Source organism: Scylla paramamosain, chromosome 45, assembly GCF_035594125.1.
Source record: "Scylla paramamosain isolate STU-SP2022 chromosome 45, ASM3559412v1, whole genome shotgun sequence".
Classification (NCBI taxonomy): Eukaryota; Metazoa; Arthropoda; class Malacostraca; order Decapoda; family Portunidae; genus Scylla; species Scylla paramamosain.
Genome location: NC_087195.1, coordinates 10,347,788 through 10,372,469, shown reverse-complemented (window position 1 = coordinate 10,372,469; position 24,682 = coordinate 10,347,788). Strand labels below are relative to the sequence as shown.

At 41.0% G+C, this 24,682-nt stretch overlaps 2 long non-coding RNA genes across 3 annotated transcripts in view; one reads left to right on the top strand and one right to left on the bottom strand.

Moving 5' to 3' along the window:
- The window catches only part of LOC135094379 (uncharacterized), a 21,187-nt gene extending 5,637 nt beyond the window's left edge, over nt 1-15,550 (top strand). Inside the window, exons 3-5 of the long non-coding RNA XR_010263773.1 lie at nt 8,139-8,415; nt 10,633-10,833; nt 14,363-15,550. This is a non-coding gene — a long non-coding RNA (uncharacterized LOC135094379). The remainder of the gene's footprint in view (nt 1-8,138; nt 8,416-10,632; nt 10,834-14,362) is intronic.
- LOC135094380 (uncharacterized) lies at nt 10,663-24,682 on the bottom strand. 2 transcript variants are annotated; one of them, XR_010263774.1, is made up of 3 exons: nt 24,406-24,682; nt 23,154-23,346; nt 10,663-10,796 (listed from the first exon to the last, which is right to left on the bottom strand). It is a non-coding gene; the product is annotated as an uncharacterized LOC135094380 (long non-coding RNA). The 2 variants fall into 2 exon arrangements; XR_010263775.1 differs by having other exon boundaries at nt 24,410-24,682.

Below are 24,682 nucleotides of genomic sequence, written 5' to 3'. Positions count from 1 at the left end.
ATAGGATAGTTGGCAAACATCCCGTTTAGAGCAATAAGATCACAAAAAAATTATCCTAAATGGATGACTGTTAAGTTAAAACACTAAGTAGGACGTATATATAAAAGATTAAAGGCAAGGGAAGAGGTTTTAAGACCAAAATATAATTAATTAGTTAGAACAGTCAGGAGGTTAACGGGGAAAGCTAAAACCAGTTATGAATTAAAGGTAGCCAGGCGAAGACGGACCACAAGGGATTTTATCAGGTATATAGGACGACAAATAAGGAAACAATAGCTCCATTAATGGCAGCTGATGGGGAGCTTGTTAGTTCTGGGGAGGAGCTTAGTAAAATTCTGAATGAATACTTTTTAACTGTTTTCACCCAGGAAAACATGCAGGATATACCGAACAGTGAAGAGATGTTTAGAGCAGATGAGAATGAGAAGCTAACAGATATTACCATAACTAAGGAGATAGTGGAACAGGAGACAGATAGGCTAAAAACTTCAAGGCACCAGGACCAGATGAAATATATCCCAGAATACTTAAGGAATACAAAAAGATTATTAATGAGCCATTAGATTCTGTCTTTAGAAATCATATGAGTCAGGTGAGGTATCAGTAACGTGGAGGCAGGCTAATGTAGTACCAATCTTTAAGAAAGGAGATAAAACTTTAACGTCTAATTATAGACCTGTCAGCTTCACTTCTGTTGTAGGTAAAATTATGGAGTCAATAATAGCAAAGAACATTAGGAAGTCTGTAGACAAACATAACTTGATGAATCAGTCACAGCATGGCTTCACGAAGGGGGAGTCTTGCCTGACGAGCCTGTTAAGTTTTTACAGTAAAATTGTACGAGGCAGCGGATAATGGTGATAGTTTTGACATCCTATATCTGGACTTTGGTAAAGCATTTGACAGGGTACCCCATCAGAGGCTCCTGAGAAAGGTTAAGGCACACGGGATAGATGGGAAGGTGTTTGGCCGGATAAGGTCATGGCTAAGCGACAGCCGATAGAATTACAATAAACAGCTGTAAATTCGAGTGGGGTCATGTAATTAGTGGGGTGCGACAGGGATCGGTATTAGGGCCACTGTTGTCAATGACTTAGATAGTGGAATTAGTAGTGATGTTAGTAAATTTGCGGATGAAACGAAGATAGGTAGATTAATTAGGTCAGAATCGGATGCCATCGCGTTGCAGGCAGATTTAGATAAGTTGAACGAATGGACGGACGGATGACACATGCAGTTTAATATCAATAAATGCAAAGTACTTAGCTTAGGTAGAGGAAACTCACACAGTAGGTACACAATAACCAAAGAAACTCTGGTAGGTTCAGGATACGAAAAAGATTTAGCTCTGAACTCCGTCTAAGAAAGCAATGCATAGAGGCCAGAAACAGGGCAAATAGGGTATTAGGATTAATTTTTTAGGAGTGTTAAATGCTGAAGGCCCAAAGTAATATTAAGTTATATTTGGCGCTGGTAGGACGTCACCTAGACTACGCTCTGCAGTTCTGTTCCTCACATTACAGGAAGGATATAGGTCTATTAGAATCAGTACAAAGAAGAATGATTAAAAGGTTACAGGGGATGAAGAGTATTCCTTACGAGGCGAGATTAAAACTGTTAAATTTACATTCTTTAAAGAGACATATGTTAAGAGGGGACTTGATTGAAGTCTTTAAGCGGTACAAGGGGGACGTAAACAAAATTCTTAGGATCAATAACCAGAACAGAACAAGAAATAACGGTTTCAAGCTTGAAAAATTTAGGTTTAAAAAAGAGATAGGAAGAAATTGGTTCTCAAATAGAGTGGTGGATGAATGTAACGGACTCAGTAATCAAGTTATTAGTGGTAAGACATTAAGGAGCTTTAAGAGAAGATTAGATATAAGAGAAGATAGATATTTCATACAGGGATTGCCATGTGTAAGCCTGATGGCTTCTTGCAGCTTCCCTTATTTCTTATATTCTTATGTTCTAATCCCTCTCTCTAGATTATTAATATAAAGAAAATAATAATGGACCTAAAACTGCACTCTGTGGCAGCCTACTCTGATCTAGGGTCATTAATTATGATTCTCTGTCACCTAAACATGATCTTATCCAGCCTTTCTATCTATCCCATACGCTCTAACCTTTATCAAGAGCCTCTGATGGCATACCTTGTCGAACGCCTTAATAAAATCCAGGATATCATGACAATCCCCATTATTTGCCACCTCATAAACTTTACTATAAAAACTTAACAAATTCGTAATGTAAATACTATCTTTGAAGTCATCGTTCAGCCCCGCTCATTCTGACTGGTCCCAATTTCCCCTTCGTTTATACTCTTCCAGAACATGGAATTAAGCACCCTGGTCATGTCCACCTCCCTTACTTATAATAGTTTAATTTTTCATTGTTTCATAATGGAGAACGCTGCTACCAATTTAATGACTGGATGAACAATTACGTTTTCCAATGTGAAACACCGAGAAATTAAGCTATTAAAAATAATGGTCACGGTCGTGCCCGGGGTTTGAAACATGGTGTGACGGGCGGGAAGTACAAGCCTTGGCTGACTGGACCACAAGGTACCTCACTTTCAAATTTGCTTTGCCTTGCGTTTGCGCTTCCGATCACATGACACATAGTGCAGTATTAGGCGTTTTTACCAGCGCATCAGAATATCAAACACTGTTTGATGTTTCGGCTGTGCTTTTGGTAAACACGACTACTGTGCTACCAGACGACTCGCTCGCACCGTCTCGGAAAAGCTGTCGTACGGATCATAACACAGACAGCAGCCGTGGTGGGAAGTTTGAGTATCAACAAAGCCAGGCTACGAGAAGTGAGTCAAGGGACGAGATAATGGACAGCAGCACCGACTCTGATACTTATCTGGAAGATGAGGAAAACCAGTCTCTTCTATCAGGACCTATGATGCCTCTATTGGCAGTTGCAAGCGTGGCAGAGATGCAGCCAGAGGCAGATATGGGTGCTGTAGCAGTAGCAGCAGCAGTAGCTTGTGACTTCATGGAAAGGTAATTATTGTCGACCAATACTAATTTTAACTATTTGTATACTAAGGGTTCTCTGGAGATTTGCAAAAAAAATATGTTAAATTTACGCTGCTTTGATGCATTAACATTGCAGTCACTGACAATAATGAAAAAACATTATTATTAAATGATTCCTTTGCACGAGTGATTCTGTCGTCATATAAAGACGTTTTTACCACCGCATCAGAATATCAAACGCTATCAAACAGTGTTTGATGTTCTTGTTTGGTTTTACCAAACAAGATGATCCGTACGACAGCTTTTCCGAGACGGTGCGAGCGAGAGTCGTCTGGTAGCACAGTAGTCGTGTTTACCAAAAGCCCAGCCGAAACATCAAACAGTGTTTGATATTCTGATGCGCCGGTAAAAACGCCTTAAGTGGTACCGTTAAACTGCTGTGAGTTGCCAGAGCATGGGACGACACTGCACGGAGGGAACCGCCACCCCATGTCTTCGCCTTCCCTTTCTCTGACACCGACAGCTTCTCTAGAATTATCACCATTTTTTTTTTTTTTTTTATCAGATAAGCCTTTTTTTCCAGTTTATTGTTACTTTTATCATTTTAATACTAGCATCAACTTATGTGTGTGTGTGTGTGACAACTGGGACCCCTCTTCTATGGTAGGGACACCTTGTACGCCAGAGATGGAGTGCATTTACCACGCCAGGGTGTTCGGGTTTTGATCGGAACACTCGAGCGGGAGGTAACCACACTCCAGTTAGTCAGGAGCGAGGAAAGACTTACGAGGACGAAATAAAGGGCAAATTAGATCAATCTAGAAAGGTAATTAGCTGAGCGAAAGCGACAAATAGCGCAGGTACTTACTACACGAACTGTTGAAGTATTTTGAATAAAATACACTTGCTTAGAGAAATGGCGTGTGTAGAGAACCTTGATGCCATTGCTTTGACAGAAACTTGGTTAGATATGTCAGGAAAAAAAATACTTAATCCAGAGATTACGAAAGATGGTTATACACCACTTTATAAAGACGGAAAACAGTAGAGGAGGCTTCGTGATATACGTTAGGGACACATTACAGTGTTGTATTAACAGTAGAATTAAAACTGATAGCAAAACAGAGTCGATATGGTTAGAAATTAAGGAAGGATCAGTCAGTAGTACTGGGATTAGTGTACAGATCACCGAACAATACATAGGAAATTAACGCATCACTACGGCAGGAAATAAATAGAGCAGGCAGATACAGTCAGGTATGTGTGGTAGGAGATTTTAATTTCAGGAATATTGATTGGAGCCTGATGGTGGGTAACAGGAAAAGAGGAATTTCTTAAGGTAGTTCAGGATATTTTTTTTTTTTTTTTTAATAAAAACCCACAAGAAGGAACAATATTCTAGATTTAATTCTAACTAACAGGGAGGAAGCAGCCACGCAGGTAGAGGTCGGAGGATAACTGGGTAACAGTGACCATTGTGAAATTAGGTACAAATTGAAATGGGAGGAAACTTTTAGAAGCAAAAACACTAGTAAAATACCTGACTTTAGGAGAGCAGATTTTGGGTGATTAAAAAAGTATCTCCAAGGAGTTGACTGCCAGCGGAAGCAGGGGCAGGTAAAGTCCAGGGCAGAGTTGAGAGAGATAAGGCAGGATGAGGGAGGTCAGGTGAGGTGTCAGGGTGTAGGGAGAGAGGAGGGAAGGTGTCTGGAAGGGTCGAAGGAGGGAGAGGGGGAGATATGTGTGAGCTGGAGGCTAGGTCATGCTGAGATGGGCTAGGTGAGGTCGAGGCGAGTAAAAAATGGAGTGGAGAGGATGGATGGGGCCGAGATGAGAAAATTAGGGGAAGTAAATGTTGATGAGTTGTATAAATATTTCGTTGATATATTACTTACATGATAGTTAACAAACATCCCTTATAGAACCTTATAGTACCTAAATGGATGACTGTTAGATTAAAACACTATTTAGGGCGGAAGAGAAGTATATATAAGAGATTAAAGGCAGGGGAAAAGGTTTTAAGACCACAATATAATGAATTAGATGGAACAGTCGGGAGGTTAACGAGGAAAGCTAAAAACAATTATGAATTAAAGGTACCCAGCCAGGCGAAGACGAACCCAAAGGGTTTTTTATCAGGTATATAGGACGAATAACAGGAAAACAATAGGTCTATTAAAGGCAGCAGATTAGGGAGCCGGTTAGTTTTGGAGAGGAGATTAGTAAAATTCTGAATGAGTATTTTTTAACATTCTTCACCCAGAAAAACATGTAGGAAATGCCGAATAGTGAGCAGATATTTACAGCAGAAGAGAATGAAAAGTTGACAGATATTACCAGAATTAAGGAGATAGCGGAACAGGAGATAGGCTAAAAATGTTCAAGACACCAGGAGCACATGAAATACATCCCAGAGTACTTAAGGAATGCAAAGACGCTATTAGTGAACCGTTAGTATCTGGCTTTAGGAAATCACTTGTCAGGTGAGGTACCAGTAATGTGGAGGCAGGCTAATGTAGTATCCATCTTCAAGAAAGGAGATAAAACTTTAACTTCTAATTATATACCTGTCAGCTTCACTTCTGTTCCAGGTAAAATAATGGAGTCAATAATACGAAGAGCATTAGGGAACATTTAGTCAAACATTACTTGATAAATCAGTCACAGAATGGCTTCATGAAGGGAAAATCTTGCCTGACAAACTTGTTAAGTTTTTACAGTATAGTGTACGAGGCCGCAGATGATGGTGATAGTTATGACATCCTATATCTGGACTTTAGTAAAGCATTTGGCAAGGTACCCCGTCTGAGGCTCCTGAGAAAGATTAGGGCCCACGGGATAGATGGGAAGGCAGGATAAGGTCATGGCTAAGTGACAGGCGACAGAAAGTTGTAATAAACGGCTCTAAATCCGAGCGGGGTCATGCAATTAGTGGTGTGCTACAGAGATCAGTATTAGGACCATTGTTATCTTTTATATATATCTATGACTTCTATAGTGGAATTAGTAGTGATGTTAGTAAATTTGCGGATGACACGAAGATAGGCAGGTTAAGAATCAGATAGCATCTCCTTGTAGGCAGATTTAGATAAGATGAACAAATGGAAAGACAAATGGCAAATGCAGTTTAATATCAACAAATGCAAAGTGCTTAGCATATGTAGAGAAAACCCACACATTAGGTATACAATAAACAACAAAGCTCTGGTAGGTTCACGGTATGAAAAAGATTTAGGAGTTATAGTTAGCTCTGAACACTGTCTAAGAAAACAATGCATAGAGGACAAAAACAGGGCAAATAGGGTATTAGTATTAATTTTTAGGAGTGTTAAAAGTAGAAAGCCCGAAGTAATATTAAAGTTATATTTGGCGCTGGTCAGACCTCATCTAGACTACGCTGTGAAGTTCAGTTCCCTATATTACAGGAAGGATAAAGTTCTATTTGAATCAGTACAAAGGAGAATGACCAAAAGGATACAGGGGATGAAGAGTATTCCTTACGAAGCGAGAATGAAGCTGTTAAATTTCCATTCTTTAGAGACGTAGGATAAAAGGGGACCTGAAGGACATCTTTAAGTGGTATAAGGGTTATAAGAAATGGGACGTAAGCAAAATTCTTAGGATCAATAAGCAGGACAGAATAAGAAATAACGGGTCCAAGCTTGAAAAAAAAAACGGGTTTAATGAATTGGAAAGAATTGGTTCTCAAATAGAGTGTTTGATTAATTGAACAGAGTCAGTAATGAAGTTGTTAGTGCTGGGTCATTGGGGGAATTTTAAGAGAAGATTAGACAGATTTATGGATGAGGATGATTGATGGAAATGGGTAGGCATATTTCTTGTAGGGATTGCCACGTGTACACCTGATGGCTTCTTACAGTTTTTATGTTATGTTCTTAAAATGGCCGCCTTGAACTTTGCTTGAAGTAGTGTATGAGAAAATGCATACTTTACCATGCCAGTTTCATTCAGTTGATTGATAGGACAAACACATTTCCTTAGCTTTTTGTCATTTGCTAGCTGTTTCATAACAATGGTAACCTGAATGAGTAATATGGTGAAGCCTACATTCCTACTCTTTAATTAGACGATGGCAAAATATTTGTGTTGTGGCTATTTTACCATGCTTATTTATGCCAATTTATTGCCAGTGTTAGAGTGTGAAAAGTTTTCTTTCTTGTTTCTTCTTTTCTCACGTACAGCATGATAGCCAGGTTAAAGTCAACTTGGTTCTTCTATAATTTTTCATATCTTTTCCTTCTCCCATAGCTGCTCCGTGAGAACCACGCTAAGTTCAGCATCGTTCTCACTGATCAGTATGGGAAACGAGTTGTTGCCATACATATACGCATATTACTCTAGCTAAATTACTGTGACACCTATATATGTATATTGTACCATAATACGCTCTATTTAGTACTATCATGTATTATGTAATTTTCTAACATATATAACAGTTGCATTGAGAAGAGTTCCTGTATTGGATAGCTAGTCACCATGTAAACAACCAGAAGCTGGCGGCCAAAGTGCCAGTGGGTGAGGCGAGCAGAGAAGGCTCACGAGTATTCCAACCCAGGCGTGGCGTCTCTGTATGTCCTTTTATCTAAGGAACTAATAGAGCATTAAAGCCACAATGTGTTTGTCATAACTCCCTTGCGGAGCTCATGATCCTTAACGGAGAGAGAGAGAGAGAGAGAGAGAGAGAGAGAGAGAGAGAGAGAGAGAGAGAGAGAGAGAGAGAGACCAGAGCAAGAATCACACATAGGTAAGTAACATTACACTATCACATTGGTGATAGTGGTGTGATGAATTGCGCGACCAGTGACTGAAATATTATAAACTATTCAAACTCATCATACAGTAATAACATCATACAGTATAACGCTAGCGTGTAACCATTGTTGCATATAAAACACTCACATAGTAGTCACGCACGAACGCCCAGTGAGTGACAGCTGGGCTGATAGTGCAGACGTCTGAAAATTCAAGACGCAAACAGCCTCGCACTACCATTTCGCTCAGATAAGTCGGGGTACATATCTTCACTACTACAATTAACCAGTCTCTAAGGTAAAAATAGTGATATTATTGACTCTGGTGTGTTATCCTTTGAGTTGACCCGGAATTACAAACTCCTAACAGGAATATCTCGACGAGTTTTCGTCGAGAACAAGCCTTGATATCGAGGAAGATCAGCGAGGACAGTCTTCGAGGATGAGCACGACTTGAGAGGACGATCTTCGAGGACAAGGACGACCTGCAAGCACATTTCAGCGGACGAGGACAAGCTTCGAAAACGATCTTGGGAAGAAGCCTTGACAGAGAGGATGACCTGAGAGGATGATCTTCGAAGACGAGAACGATTTGCGGGGACGAGCTTCAAGGGCCAACGGAAGTCACTTCATGCTGTTAGCCGGCAGTGAGTACACACATAAGCTGAACTTACAATTATACTTTTCTTAAAATTACATGAAATAACATCACATAATTCATGTGTGGGAAGCTATTTTCTCTCTCTCTCTCTCTCTCTCTCTCTCTCTCTCTCTCTCTCTCTCTCTCTCTCTCTCTCTCTCTCTCTCTCTCTCTCTCCTTTCTCATTACTACATTCAATATAGCATACCATTTTTTTTTTTTTATCACGTCTACATTTCGTGTAGTGTACATATAATTGTATATAATCCAGTGACTGCATGCTATAATATTATTATCTTTGAGTGTGTTCTTCTCTTCCTTTCTTTTATCACTTCCTTCATTGTTAAATAACTTCTAAGTGTCAGTAATTGCTAATGACAGAGAAACCCAACTAACTTGAGGATTTTAAAGACCTCTATGAGAAACAAATCTTAGCTGAAGAGGCTAAACTCCGGCAGCAACTGGAGAGTGAAACCCGAACAACAGGCGATGTGAATATTAGTGGTTTAACTGGTCCAGTGTCGTTTGAGTCTATCGGTGCAGCTGATGAGTTCATCGATTCATTTTCAGCGCGGGTGCCAGAATCCTGCGATGATATTCGAACTTTGAGGAGGGGTAAATCGTATGCCATACGGGAGAAGCCTGCACGCACAATGGCGACTAAAGATGCCATTTATATTGAAGAAAAAGGTTTTTGATGCTGCCGTGACGTCAGCCTTACTGTACAGTTGTGAGTCGTGGCTGACAAACAAGACTAAGAACTTAGAAAGACAATACAACAGTTTAGTAAAGTGTTTATTAGGTGTGAGAAAAAATACCAGCATAAATTTATGTATGGTTGAAAGCGGCATTTTACCTGTAATAGAATTAGTAAAGCGAAGGAGGAAAAACTTCTTAAAATCTAAGTTGGAGGTCATAGATATGGAACAACCTTTTTATATTGTGTATGACCTTTTCAGGAGAGAAAACACACCTGGATATAGATTCCTTAATAGAGAAATATCCCTGATATCAGATAATGACCCCATGGAAAAATTGAGAAATATTTTGAGGAACACACCGAACAGTGCCACTAAGATCCGGACATATGTGAATGACTTTAACCCGACACTGACAGTTCACAATATTTATAAGACTGATAAGTATGTGCCCGATTACCAGCGAGAGGCATTCACAAGACTGAGATTAATGTCACACAATCTAAGAATTGAAACAGGCAGGTGGAGTCGAACGCCAACTGAGCAGAGAGTATGTTTGTGCGACGGTGTTCATGTTCAAACCGAAAAACATGTGTTGTTAGAGTGCACAATGACTGCTGATCTACGTAATAGTTATCAAATGCTCAGATTTGGCGATATAAATGACATAATGGAAGAGAATATCTATATACAGGAAGTGTGTAGCTATATTTTTGAAGTACTGAGTACATACGTATAATATGTAAGAATCACCTCTACATCAAATGCATGTTTGTTACTTTTCATGGACAAAAGTACTTGTACAATTATTTGTTCTTCGTTTATTTTGTAAAAGGATTCTTTTGTCAATAAACAACTAACTACTACTAGGTTTACAACTTCCTGCTAAAACACTGAAACTTCTCCCAACAGAGACTTTTAAGCCTTTCACGGGGCAGGATGAGGACTACTCAGTTCGTACATCTCTTAGCATGTGCGAGGATGTTGATAGGATTGTTTTTGTAAGGTCAAGATTGGCACCCAGATCAGGGGTTGAAAATTATGCAGATTGTACCCTTTCTCGTTCGGAATCTTGGATCGGACTATTAAGTTTTCAAAGAAAAACTGTTGCGACTCTTTGACTTTGACGTTGAGTGCTGCTGACCACGACGTTAACTTTAGTGTGGTGTAAAATTTTTCCAAGGGCCTCGACTAAGTCAGACCCAGGGATGACCAATTGTTGCCTCGTTGTCTGCTTTCCATTCTTCTCCTTATGACATTATCTGCTGTTATCCTCAGCTCGACCAGGAGACCCTTGATGAATGATTTCATTATATAGTTGACTTTCTCGTCCAAGTATTGTTTACCGCAAATCCTGAAAGCATGTTTACATGACGTGTGAGATGTGAGATAATGAATGTGAAATAATGAATGCAGCCATTTTTTGTTGGAGGGATTTCTGTACACTTTACATAACGCACTGCTACATTCTCTGATTAAGGAAACGTCTAGGAATAGTAACGGGGCTTCGTTTTCTTCTTCCACAGTAAGATGGATGTTATAGAGCTGGTTCTATTTTTCAAGGCAGTCACAGCGCGTCAGTCGTGGTGTGAATATGGATGTGGAACTCCTTATCAGCTTAGTTCGAGAGCGCCCTGCTGTATAAGATTCCACAGACCGCAGCCACCGAGATCGTGATGCCGTTGCTAGACTGTGGAGAGAGATTGCTGATGAAATGAAATATCCAGGTAAGACAACAGTTTTTATCCACCATACAACCAACCATATGCCCTACTGTATAGCTACTGTATTATGAACTAAATAACAGGCTATGAAATACAATATTAACTAACATATAAAACTATGAAATGTAACATGAACAATGCAATAGGCTATGACCTAAAGTATACTATGAACTAAACATTGGCTATGAAATAAAATATGTACTATACAGTAAGCTATGAACTAGTCTGTGAATTAAACATTAGCCTGTATCACTCGGTCTTGCTACTCAAGAGCTCCACCAGGGGAAACAAAATATTCTTTCAAAATATCCCGAACTCCCATAACCACTGCTGTGGTCCTATTGCTTCTTGTTACTGTCAGGCTAGATATTGAATAATTGGAATGAAGTGCATCACGAGCATCATCATTTACAGAGTAGCGGAAATTGTTTTCATACTGAATGAAATTGTGAAGAACACAAATGCTTTTCACCAATCCTTCCGATACTTCAACACTGGTCTCCATTGATGTTTGCAGCAAACCAAATTTTTTTGTTAACAATCCAAAGGCGCACTCTACTGTTCTTCTAGCCCTGCTTATCCGGTAGTTAAATACCCTTTTGGAGTAGTCCAAATTCTTTATAGGATATGGCCTCATGATGTTAGGCTTCAGTGGAAACGCTTCATCTCCCACAAGAAAGTGTGTTATTTTGGTTTCAGTTCCTGGTATTTCACGTGGTTATGGAATACCTAATCCCCTAGAATTAAATGACTTACCCAATGCAACTCCTGATGAAGCTGCAAGTAACATCGAAATCTGTAAGGATAGCAGTACTGTCAAGCCTATGCTTTCCATATTAAAGAAGCCTACTGCCACAAAAAAAAAAAAAAAAAACGCAAGAAGCACTGAAGAGGAGATGGATATGCGTTTCTTAAACGAACTAAGACTACTGAGAGAACAAACGTTGCCACAAGATAATAATAATGCAGATCGCCAATTTCTGTTAAGCCTACTTCCCAAGGTGAAGCAACTGTCACCAATGGACAACTTGAATTTTAGAACTGAAATGCAGGAAGCTTTCCGTAAGAAGATCTATAAGCCTGAATCCTGTCCAGTATGGCTACTGGACTCAGCAAAATCAGTCACATACACCAACATCATCACCATCACCAGGTACATCCAGTGGAAGTGACAATAACATTAATTATTTTCACCTCTGAGAAGCAACTTAGAAATTAATTATTTTGTCTAATGTGTTTTATGTGTCTAATGTGTTTTACCACTTTCCAGCAGGAAAGCATTACTGTCTTCATATTTATCCAATATCTTAGTTAGTTTACTACTGTTCTACTTGTAGAAATTAGTGTAATGTACAATAAAATAGTTCCTACCTTAAAAAGATTGCCATTCTTTCTTCTACTCCAAGAGCACGTCTGTAGTTAGTGTTGAGTTTTCTAATGAAAGGTCCAGCTAAGTCTATTAGCTTCTTGAAGTTCTCAAGAAATCATAGAATTTTTCTGGATGGTCAATCAGGGCTGGGAACAAATGACTGAAACTCCCAAAATCTGGCCTCTTGATGTTCAGTGGATGTACCCAGAGTCGAGTTCTCTTTCTACGTCTATGGCGACAACGCCATAATAAAACAGCTACTTCAGCGAGCGTAGATGTATCCATTCTCCTTGAGATCTGGCAGGTCACTGACTGAAACGCATCAACAGACCTGACTCGACGTGACGTGACGTGACGCGCTTGGTGTAAACGCAGCTGAATCACGTGACGTGACGTGACGTGACATGACATGACGCGACGCGCTTGGTATAAACGCAATCTTAGGGTGACCTTTGCTAAATTTTTCTTTAGGACTCGTCCTCTTGTCCGTGACCAGCACGTCGTTCATATATCTGTACCACTTCGTCGCTTTTGTCACCACTCGTGAATAATGGTAATTTTCCAGGACTTTCATGAATAGGGAGGCCATAACTACACTTAGTGGTCAGCCTGTCGCAAGGCCCTCGTGCTGACAATATTCCTCATTCTCAAAAGTAAATAATCTAGACTTCACAGACATGATCATTAATTTCATGTAATTCATTTTTCACACTGGTAGTTGACTTTTATTAACATGTGCTAGAGCTTTTACCACAGCTTTGAATGCTCCATCCAGAGAGACGTTGGTGAACAAAGATTTGACGTCAGCACTAGTCTCTTATTACGCATGTTAACACTGTTTAATTTTGCAAGGGAATCATCAAAATTATTGAGATGGGCGTGTCAAATTTCAATCCCAATCTCAAAAACTATGTTAAAGCTTCCCCTCCAATCAGCGACAAGCACAGTCGCACGAGCGCTCGTTTCTCGTCAAGGTTAATGATACCTTTCTCCAGACAAGTACAGCAGCTGCACAGGTATACTACATCGATGGCTTTGTCGACTTAAACACAGGTAAGACAGTCGCAGCATTTATGTGGGGCGAGGAGAGACATGGTTGAAGAACGTCTGACCACTGCTCCACGCTGCAAACAGAGGTTGTGGTATAACATCCGCTCTCCTACACGCCAGACAACATGACGACAAAGCCAATCATTTACACTGATTCTATGACAGTGCTGGAACCCTTGAGACACACTCCCCCCAGGGATAACACCAGGCTTACTACCATGACCAGACTCCTACTCTCCTACCCTCCAGCAATTAATGTCCCTCTTTATTTTCAACAAATTTAAAAAAACGGCAAGGTCGGCGACTATATAAACGACAAGAGAGTTGCGGACAGATGCTGAGGCATATTCACAGTCGCACGAGCGCTCGTGCGACTGTGTTTAAATTCACACTTGAGTGTGAATATGCCACTCAAGTGTGAATATGCCACTCAAGTGTGAATATATGTGAATATTCACACTTGAGTGTGAATATGCCTCAGCATCTGTCCGCAACTCTCTTGTCGTTTATATAGTCGCCGACCTTGCCGTTTTTTAAAATTTGTTGAAAATAAAGAGGGACATTAATTGCTGGAGGGTAGGAGAGTAGGAGTCTGGTCATGGTAGTAAGCCTGGTGTTATCCCTGGGGGGAGTGTGTCTCAAGGGTTCCAGCACTGTCATAGAATCAGTGTAAATGATTGGCTTTGTCGTCATGTTGTCTGGCGTGTAGGAGAGCGGATGTTATACTACAACCTCTGTTTGCAGCGTGGAGCAGTGGTCAGACGTTCTTCAACCATGTCTCTCCTCGCCCCACATAAATGCTGCGACTGTCTTACCTGTGTTTAAGTCGACAAAGCCATCGATGTAGTATACCTGTGCAGCTGCTGTACTTGTCTGGAGAAAGGTATCATTAACCTTGACGAGAAACGAGCGCTCGTGCGACTGTGTTTAAAAAACGGCAAGGTCGGCGACTATATAAACGACAAGAGAGTTGCGGACAGATGCTGAGGCATATTCACACTCAAGTGGCAGGCACTAGCAACGAACGGTGAGCCACTGTCAATACCAAGCTCCGTCACAAGGAATGACAAAGTAAGCATTCATCGATCACACTAAGGTTTCCCCCACAATCAGGTCGCTGGGCGAAGACTACGATGGGGAACCCTGCATGCACTGCGAGGTCTCCACGGAGGAACTCCTCGTCCATTATCTACTGGACTGCGAAGCAACGGACCCACTAAGGACGCTGGCAGAGAGGAACGGCTACAAAGACAGTAGCAACAGACGGACATCCACAGCGAGACTATCGAGGTATGTAACCAATGACTACGAGACACTACTGAAATACACACATAGGTACGAACCCCCCAGGTAGTGTTCACAGACACAGACAGGGCACAGAGTTAACTCACACTACTGCTTTCGATCTGTGACGGTCTGTTATTAGCTGGGGCCCCAATAGTGTGCGACCAACATCGGGAATTAATTACCAGGGATCACTGCTGCGGGGTGTAATACAATTGTGTGTGGCACATTGCAAAGTGAAGTACATAACTGCAGTGGTGTGATCGGAGCTGGGACCTGACTGACTGATGTCTCCCTCGAAAGCGCCAGGGAAGGCTGCCGTCCCACAGCCGTAATAATGTTTTTTTTTTTTTCTATCTATTTATTTTGTTTGTTCTATTTTGTTTATTATTATATTATTTTATTTTTCTTATTTTATCTATTCATTTTTTTCCTTCTTTTCCACAACCTAAAACTTTCCTTCTATGATTTGGAGGAGGCAACGATAACTCAATGACCCCTTTGCTTTACAGAGGCCTCCTTCCTTTCTCACTCCTACAGTCGCCTCCGTTCCCCTCTCCCTCCCACACCAGCTACACTCTTCGCCGTGGTTCGGATAAGGCCAATATATAAACAAGGCAGACAAGCCAGGGCAAGGCAGACAGTATTTTGGCCAGCCATCGACTCTCATATCAAGTCCACCATAGATGCCTGTGAGTCATGAAGTACTACAGCCTAGCTAGCAACAGGAACCTCTTCTCTGAGACGACCACCCAATGAGACCCTTTGAGTCCGTCTCCGCTGACTTCTTCCACGTTGCAGGGAAGTCATTCCTCGTCATAGCGGACAGACAGTCTGGCTGGCCTATGGTCGTGCCCTGTGGCCCTGACACTACGGCTATAAGAGTCATCAAGATGTTCTGCAGGTACTTCCGCAAAGTTGGCGTTCCCCTCCACCATTGCACAGATGAGGAGGCCACCGTTCAACAGCGGCAACTTCCGCAGCTTTATGGTAGGCTGTGGTGTTCACCACGTGGTTTCTTTACCACATCATCCTCAGTCAAATGGCTATGCCAAGGCAGCGGTCAAAGCCATTAAGTACCTGATTCTCAAGATGGCTCCCTCCGTGAATATCGATTGTAAAGAGTTCGACAGGGATATCCTGGAACTGCGCAACACCCCTACTCCTGCAGGTCGTTTCCCTGCCAAGGTGCTCTAAGGCCGCGCCCTCCGTTCCTGCATCTGGCTTCCCCTGAGCCTCTTTCTGCAGAGTGACAATTCTTGACCAAGGACTGTTATCACCGAGCAGCCATCTGTATTGACCATATCCAACATCAGTAGAATGAACCCGCTCGTCCTCTTTTTAAGTTGAGTGTCGGACAACATGTCAGGATTGAAAACCTGACATAACACCGCTGGGACAAAGTTGGGATGGCTATGGGTCGTAGCAGATCCAGGGACTATGAGATTCATCTTCCAAATGGCATAGTCTGGTGGGGCAATCGTCGGTACCTGTGGCTAATGCCCCCTCCAGGTGGTAACCCTCTTTCCCATATCCCTGAGGTCTCTTGCTTTGGTGTGCAAAGTCCTGTACACTCTCCCCCAAATGTCCCACGACGTTCAGGGAAAAGGAGTCCGCTCGGAATTAATTACGAGCGGCTGGGGGAGGGGGTGGAGTAAGGTGTGGATATGTGAGTGAACACAGCCAATGTTCCTTAATTTTTGTATCCATATGTACTCTGTATCTCTCACTCATGTATCCTCAACGTTATTGTAAGGCGGCACACATTCAATTTGCATTGTCACATAATATTAGCTAGTAACCACGCCTAGCAGCATCAGTAGCCGACGGGACGCCATCTCTTTATGCACCAGTCTTGCTCTTCTGGTGACTCTTGTGCTACCTCCTGCTCTCCTTCAATATATTTCCAGCCATACCCATGGACTCTTATTAGGAACCTACAGATAACAAAACTATTAACTTACGTGTCTCTGAGGAATGTAAATTTAATAGCTTCAGTCTCGTTTCGTAAAGAATACCCTTCATCTCCCTGTATCTTTTTAGTCATTCTCCTTTATAATTATTATAATAGACCTATGTCCTCCTCTAATATGGGACCAGAATTGCACAGCATAGTCTAAATGAGGTCTGCCCAGCGTCAAATATAAATTTAATAGTACTTCGGGACTTTAACATTCCTAAGAATACGGAAAAAAAATAATTTTCCTAAAGACAGAAACTAACGATTCACTAATAATCTCTTTGGATTCTTTAAGTACTCTGGGATATATTTCATCTGGTGACTTGAATTTTTAAGCCCATCTATCTCCCGTTCCATTATCTCCTTAGTTATTGAAATATCTATCATCTCATTCTCTTCTGCTCTAAAAATCTGTTTACTATAGGCATTTCCTACATGTTTTCCTGGGTGAAATCTCTTAAAAAATACTCGTTCAGAATTTTACTCATCTCTTGCCCAAAACTAACTCCCCATCAGTTGCCTTTAGTGAACCTATTATTTATGTGTCTCTCGTCCTGTTCCTGATAGAATCACTTTGGGTCGGTCTTCGCTTGGCGAGCTACCTTTAATTCGTACTTGGTTTTAGCCTTCTTCGTTGACTTTCTGACAGTTCTAACTAATTCATTACCTGTATTGAGACCTTAAATCCTCTTCCCCTGCCTTTAATCTCTTATATATACTTCTCTTCTGTCCTGTGCAGTGTTTCCTCCTAGCAATCATCCATTTAGGGTCATTCTTCTGTTATCTTATTGTTCTATAAAAAATGTTTGCTGACTGGCTTGCAGGTAATATATCAACAAAATATTTATACAACTCATCAACATTTACCTCCCCTAATCTCCTCCATGTCGGTCCCCTCCATCGTCTCCATTTCATCTCCCACCCGCCTTGACCTCGCCTAACTCATCTCAGCATGACCTGAGCTCCCAACGCCTTACTCGCAGCTCAACATAGCACCCCCTCTCTCACCCCCACTAATCATCCAGCAATTTCTCACCTTCTTCTGTCCTCTATCCTCATACTTTACTTCACTTCCCTCACCTTGCCTTATCTCCCTCACCTGTGTCCTGAATCTTGCCTGCCTGCCCATCCCCCTCCTTCCGTTGCCAGTCGTCTCATTGGAGATACCTTCTTAATCCCTCAAAAACTTGCTCTCCTAAAGTCAGGTATCTTATTAGTGTTTTCGCTAATAGAAGATTCCTCCTATTTTAATATGAACCTAATTTCACAATGGTTACTTTACCTAGCTGTCCTCCAACCTCCACCTGTGTGATCCTTTGTGGGTTCTAAGATTATCTGTTTAAAAAATATCCTGAATTACATTAAGAAAATTTCTATGGTTCACCGTTACCTACCATCAGGCTCCAGTCAATATTCCTAAAATTAAAATCTCCTATCATACGTATCTGACTGTATCTGTTTGCTCTATATATGTTGCCATAATGAGATACTAGCTTCCTTTGTAAAATTCGGTGGCATGTCACTAATCCCATTACTACTGATTGTGATCCTTATCAAAAACATATATACTCTATTTTTCTATCTGTTTTTATGTTAATGTTAATACAACATTGTAATGTGTCCCTAACATACAGCGCGACGCCTCCTCCTCTCCTATTTCCTTGTCTTTATAGAAAAGTGTATATCCATCTATCTTAACCTCTGGAATAAATACTCTTCCTGACATATCTAACCAAATTTCTGTTAAAGCAATGATATCAAAGTTTTCTCTACATGCCATTCCTCTAAGGAAGTCTGTTTTATTCAAAATACTTCTACATTTCGTGTAATAAGCACTTAAGGTATCCCTCGCCTTTGCTGAGCTTGTTATATACCTTCCTAGGTTTAACTAAATTGTCCTTCCTTTCGTCGTCACAAGCCCTTCCTACCCCTGACTAACGTAAAAAGCCTTGGGGTGAAGTAACCTCCCGCTCAAGTGCTTCTGTCAAAACCCGAATATCCTTGCGTGATAAGTACACTACATCCCAGACATACAAGCTGTCTTTACCAAAGAAGCGGTCCCAGTCGTCGATGAATGTTCGTCCATTACTTTTACAATGATTCGCGAGCCTGCGACCAACTCCCCTTCTCGGCAAGACACCACATACCACAGGAATCCCTCCCTTGTCCCTAATCTTATTACTGGTTAAGGTAACAGTGCGGTCCGACCCTCCCTCACAGAACTCAGCCTGCAGGTCTGAGATCATCTTACGAAACGCAGCCTGCGTCTCCGAGATATTTCGATGAAATTTTGCCTCCACCTAGACCTTTGCAACGAAAGCCTCGAGAACAGAACTAACACAACTAGACGACTCGGCAACATAAAGGTTAAATTCGCTAAACACAAACACGTCCATTCACCAGGAACTCTGACCTGGGTCAGGGATGTCAAACTTTTGTCAAGTGAGCTAAACGTGGCCCGCGTGATGATCTTAAAGTAGTCCACGAGGTGACATGTGATTTTTCAACATGATACCATATTGTTACCGTTAAAGAGACTATTATACTTTCAAGGTGAAACATATTGTTGTTGTGTGCTTTGGCTGGAAGTGATGTAGGCTGCTTTGTGGCTAGATGTGGATTTTTTTTTTCTTTTTTGAGGGGCGATTATGGCTGTCATATCGGTGCATATCGGTGCAGTTTGATAGTTTCATGTGGTTTTGTATGTTACGAGTCTGTAATATGGGATGTTGTGTGGATCTTGTGGCACAAGTGATGTGGTGTGGATGGGAGTGTTACGGATTGTTGAGTGATTGGGTGTGTGGTATGGACTGTTGTGTGGCCCGTGTGATGTGTGGCATGCCCCTAATGCACGTAACATACTGGATTGTTCAGTGTTTCACAACTTAGACAATGGCGGAAAATTAATGCTCTGAGAAAACACGGCATTTGTTTTAACTTTTTTAGAGGTGAATACATGGCAAAAGTTTCTAATAAGTTGTGTAATGTTAAAGACCATAATGATATTCAGTATGGTAGGTCTCACCAAAATATATTACACAATGTTCACATACAAGGCATGTTGTTTGACAACGCATACTGTAGTAAACAACACACACATGAGGAAAGATTACACTATTAATCGCGAGCAGCATGCACACCAATGGCTAACCTAGTATAATTATGTTGTGGGATCCTGGGTCAGACATAACCGTTATCACACACAGACTAGCTCGTAAACTTTGCTTGAAAGACAGGAACATTGAAGAGCCAATAATAAAGATAGGAAACACAACTGACAGACACAGTAGTCAAGAATACATATTGCCTATCACTGACACCGGAAAGTAAAAGCTGTCGGTATGGATGAAATATTGCCTAACCTATACGCATCAGATGTTTCAGCAATGCATGAGTTGTTTGAAAATATATCACGTAAAGACGTAATAGTGCATGCCCACTCGGATCAAACGACGCGCACTCTTGCACCCGGTGGGTGGAGCTTCGAGTCCCTCCGGATGACGTGGAGGGAGCCCCTTCTTTTACCTTGCCTTTCACCTCTACCCCTACTCCCTCTCCTTTTATTTCGCGCGCCCAATGTGTTCTCTAAATTACATTTAGGAAGAGACTAACCTCTCTCCTGTGTAGGCCTTGGGAGTAAGCGTATCTGTCTTTACCTGCCACGTAAATATATTGGTAAAGAAAAAAAAAAGGCATACTTCATAGTCGGCTCCTGAAAAATGCAAATTGCACAGTCTTGCTGCAGTGGGATTTATAACGCTTGTAAAACTGAATTCATAATTTCAGCGTCGCTGCATTTGTTGGCAATCTGTGGAAAAAGCGTATTTCGTTTCCTGCGTTCCAGTGCCCGGCACCCTTAAACACTTCAAACATGCACCATTGCTGATGTGGCAGGGGCAAATCTCGCAAAACTCCCTGCGGGGTCAGTGCAGGCAGTCAGTCCTCCATGTTGCCCGGTACTCACTGGCTGAAGTGCTAGCCGCTCTGTTACCCCGAGCCAGTCCCTCCGCGTGACATGCCCGTGATGTGAGTTCACCTCAGTATTATATGGGCAATGACCAAGTGGAAATGTTTATTTACGTGTAGGAACAGATTACAGTGAGTTATTACCTGTTGTTATCAAGACGAATGGAAAACTACAACTAATGAAGAATCAGTTTGGCTTTTGCTTAGGGGAGTCCATGCATTAAGGCCAGTATCCCAGCAAGTGTACGAATAAACCACATTGCCATCCTAGTCAGTGTTAATGTTAATTGTACATTTTTTGTTGATGTCACCTGCAAATAAGTGAAGCCGAATTAAGAGCGAATTAAAGAATAGACTACTTTTTCAGTGTAGACAGTTTAGGGACACACTGTACTCCCAAAGTGTGGTGGTTGTAGGTATGAAAAGTGTAATGCTATATGTAGTTATGCTATACAGGAAGAACAGGAACTATTTTTATTGAAAAAGGACTTAACTATAACGAGCGTGCATCACCTCCCTTCGCATAAAAAGTCCCAAAGAACTACCTAACAATGTTTCAGCAGCCACTGCTAAAAATGAGAAAAGACTCGTTAAGTTAGGACCAACATACATAAAAAATATCGAGAGCAAATGAAAGACATAGTTAAGAGGAGTGTGTGTGGAAAATTATTCAAGGAGGAGGTAGATAAATATAATGCGTACACTATATGCATCATCACGATATTTTCAAGGAGTCCGCTTCAACATCCTTAAGGATAGTATTCAACAAACACATGATAAATAACTACTGGTGTAAATGACCAAATGTGCTAAACAATTTAATGTCCGTTCTTCCTAAATTTTGTCAAAAAAAGGTAGCTGTTGCAGGTGACATCAACAAAATATGTACTATTCAATCAAGCTGAGTGAACTAAGTCAGCAAGCACACAGATTTGTCTGGAGAGATATGATTTGGAATAATGAATCTGACCTTTATATCCTTACAGTGATGCCCTTTGGCGACAGACCAACAATGATTATCGCCATGTCCCCAAGGCTGCCATTTTAAGGATATAAGAACATAAGAAAATAAGGGAAGCTGCAAGAAGCCATCAGACCTACACGTGAGTCCCTGTGCCTACATATTTCCACCTATCATCTCCATTCATAAGTATGTCCAATCTTTTAAACCTCCCTAATGACTCTGCACTAACAATCTGATTATTGAGTCCGTTTAATTCATCTACCACTCTGTTTGAGAACCAGTTCCTCCCGATCTTTTCTGAAATGTAAATTTTTCAAGCTTGAACCCGTTATTTCTTGTTCTATCCTGAGTACTAATCCTGAGAATTTTGTTTACGTCTCCGTGTCATAACCCCTATGCCACTTAAAGACTTCTATCAGGTCCCTTTTTAACCTACGTCTCTCTAAGGAATGTAAATTTACTAGCTTCAGTCTCGTTTCATAAGGAATATCCCTCATCCCATGTATCCTTTTAGTCATTCTCCTTTGTACTGATTCTGACAGATCTATATCCTTCCCGTAATATGGGGACCAGAACTGCACAGCATAGTTTGCATAATTTGAATATTACTTCGGGATTTCTGTTTTTAACATTCCTCAAATTAAATCCTAATATCGGATTTGCCCTATTTCTGATCCCTACCCATTGTTTTCTTAGACGGAGATAAGAACTACGTATAAGTCCTAAAACTTTTTCGTTCCATGAACCTAATAAAGCTTCATTGTTTACTGTGTACCTATTTTGTGGATTTCCTCTATATATACTAAGTGCTTTGGATTTGTTAATGTTAAACTGCATATACCACCTCTCTGTTCATTCGTTCATCCTACGCAAATCTACCTGCAAGGCGATGACAAAAGGCAAGAAGAGGTTTTTGTCAGTGGCGTCAAGCAGATGTATTTTTGTGAGGAAAAGATTGTTGTGGGAAATTGTTGTGGGAGGAGTAAAAATAACATGGGTAGATATCGGAAGGGAGATCCAACCCAGAGACATTTCAAGTCTGGGACTGGATTGGGACTCCTGAGGCTGAACATTTTTTGCGGCACTTTTAATTTTGAATGAAAAGTGTATATGTGAAACGTACATGTACTGCAGTGTGAGAAGTTAGAGTTGTCTTTGCAGAGCAAGGTGTGACTTCCCTCTTTCTGCAGTGAAATACAAAGGTTCACGGACGTCACAATTGAATCATGCAATTTACTCACTCATATTTTATTTTAGTGCGTTTGGGACCTCTTTGTAATAACCGTAATAACCGCTAGTGTCTATAATCTCCATCGATTATTACAAATAACAAGGACATTATTGGTATATTTGAAAATGTATGGCAAATCAGTTGTTTTCGTCAATTTAAGAGTACCCAGAAAATATTTTACCATTACTTTTATTTTTTTTTATACGATGGCACAGAGTAAATTGTATCCGGTGTGAGTAATGAACGTTTCGTTGGTTAGTAAGCACGCTAAAAGTAGTGACTTCAACTGGCTCCTGGCCTTCTTTCTTTGGTGTTTGTGATAAACCCCTCATAACACAACACAGTACAAGCTGTAGGAGTGTAAGAAACAATGAGGTAGTGACTTTTGTTGTTGATTTATTTATTGTCTAAAAAAAAATTTGTTACTAATTATATGAATTGTGATATGATATTATATAGTATTTATCTATCTATCTATTATTATTTGCTACATTTTTACCTGTCGAGAGAGACGAGCAGCGGCGAGCGTGGCGTGGAGACCATCAGCACCAGGTGACAAGTGGCAAGGGAGTCCTTGGCCGCCTCGTGGACCAGCAATCGCTCGGGCAGGTCTGCACTACACCACCGACTCAAGGCAATGACAGACGCCACCATGACAAGACATCTTGACGCCTCCATTACCATCTCCCTGTCTATGTGCACACATTCTCCTCATTCATATTTAAGGAGACAGCGCATTTATAATTAAATAATTATCTAGATACAAAGCGATTCATCTATTTATGAACTTTCTTAAATCAATCATTTGCTAGTTTATTTATATTTAATTACAAATATACTCACATACTTAAAATGAATTTTCTCTATTATTTGAACAGAATTGACATATTCATTTATATTATCAACAATTAATTTGTATATTCACATGTATTTGAACCAATGGGGGCCACTCTTTTTCAACAAGGTAATCCCTAATGATTCGAAAGTTTGTCCATGACAGAGGTAAGATCTCTACCCAACACATCCCAACCATCCAACAGTGGACGACCTCAGGTGATCCCCACTGGCAGGCGTCACCACTGACCAGTGCTGGCAGCCTAACTCCGCTGGTATGGGTAACCCTCTACTAAGTAGGTAAAGTAGGGACCTAGGCCCCATATAACTTCGCTCAACAAGTCATGGTGAAACAAGACACCACGACAAGGCGCCTCCCACTAAGGAGGTCGCCGTGCTAGAGTTATGGATTGATATGGATATTTGTCGTCGAAACTATAGGAATTTCAAGGTAAATCATGTGCGATTTAAGGTTACGATGACAGGTAATTTTGATAATTTAATTGTGCAGGTGTTAGGCGTGCATGCAGCATAATGTGAATGAAAGAATTGTCTTTAAAAGCCAGGTTATAACTAACTTGTAATACTTGTTATAACTCTTGTAATAGTGAGTCACAGAGAGAGAGAGAGAGAGAGAGAGAGAGAGAGAGAGAGAGAGAGAGAGAGAGAGAGAGAGAGAGAGAGAGAGAGAGAGAGAGAGAGAGAGAGAGAGAGACGGGAAACCGGTGTTTTCTTTCATGCCTTAATAACACAAAAAGCTGGTGAGGAAATCCTATTTAACTACATAACAGTATGAAATAGTATTAATACTATTTAAATTTTGTCAGGTCACATACTGGGCAGGAATAAACTGCTGTGGCTGTAAAGTCGAGCCTTCCTTTCTCTTCCTGCGCACAAAACTACCAAGTGAGACTTACGTACTTCTCGTGGCTGTGGAAGCAAGATGTTCTCCTTTCCTTTCGCGTCACACTACCAGCACCAACTGACGCTCGTGAGTCGTGACTTGCGATTGTGAGGCGGAAGGCGAGAGGGCGGAGCGATATACCCGCTAGGCTGCCAGTGGAAGGATAAGACGTTAGTCGCGTTACCGCAACCATTATTGACATTATGTTCCATACTTTGGTCATTTTCAAAATGACGGCCATCTTATTCTTATGTGCGCAACATCATTCACTTCACTGTACGTCATTATTG